Raw genomic sequence first — 1069 nt, 5'->3', positions numbered from 1 at the left:
CGAATTGAATTCTCACTTTTCTTAATTGTAATAAAAGATTGTGAGTTTTACCTGTTGTATACACTGAATATAAAGTTTTCATTTCCTTAATCCATCAAAGCATAATATGTTTTTTTTAATAATAAGCATTGTTTTGAATTTTGATTGCTATTGTTTGCTTGTTTTGGAGGTATATGTGCCTCTTTAGAATAGATTAATATTTTAAGAATTTAAGTATGAAGTTGTTAAGAAAATTAAATTTTATTTCATTTCTATTCTATCTCAATTGAATTTCCCTAATTCTCTTCTTTTCTCTTTGGTTTAAATCATTATATTATAAGAGCCACTCGAATTTGAGTGGCATTTTTATTTTATTTTATTATAAATAACAACTCAAAATTTGGTTTAAATCCTTACAATTAAGCCTAGTTCAAACTCGAATTAGATAAAGTTATTTAAGCTCCAGTTTAAATTAACAATCATCTAGAATTGTGTTGAGATGCTTTCACTGCTATTTACAGCAGCTCTGCAACTAGACGGATTAGCATTCAGGTGCACGCACGCACGCCTCAAGCTCGTTAGTTCGTCGTTTAGCTATAACAGTCTCGATCGATAGCGATACGCATTATAATTTCTGTCCAGGTGTTTTTTTTTTTGTTTTATTTTATTCTCTCCAAAGTTTTAAGAAATAAAAAAAAAAGTAGGTATTAATTTGATTTAAAATGTAATAGAAACATTTTATTCATGAGAAAACTAAAAATCAAATAAATAAATGTATAATAGTAATAATATGTATTTTAATTTGAAATGTGAAGTGTATGATTTTGATGAAGTATGACACAAAGAGCGATATAATTTGATTCATTAGAACTCTTTTTTAATTGATATTAAATATAAATTTATTTGAATCATGCCACATTAATTTTTGTTTATTCGCATAAAAGGCCAAACCGAACCCCACACCCGCTTCAGATACCGCAAAGATTCCTCCCCAACTTCTCTCTCTCTCTAAACATCGTCCGACACTCTCTCTTTCCCCCTCATACCATCTCATCTCCAACGATGCCGGTGCATTCCGGCATAGAGTCCC

Source organism: Phalaenopsis equestris, unplaced genomic scaffold (assembly GCF_001263595.1).
Source record: "Phalaenopsis equestris unplaced genomic scaffold, ASM126359v1 Scaffold000392, whole genome shotgun sequence".
Lineage (NCBI taxonomy): Eukaryota > Viridiplantae > Streptophyta > Magnoliopsida > Asparagales > Orchidaceae > Phalaenopsis > Phalaenopsis equestris.
This window is presented reverse-complemented; position numbering follows the sequence as displayed.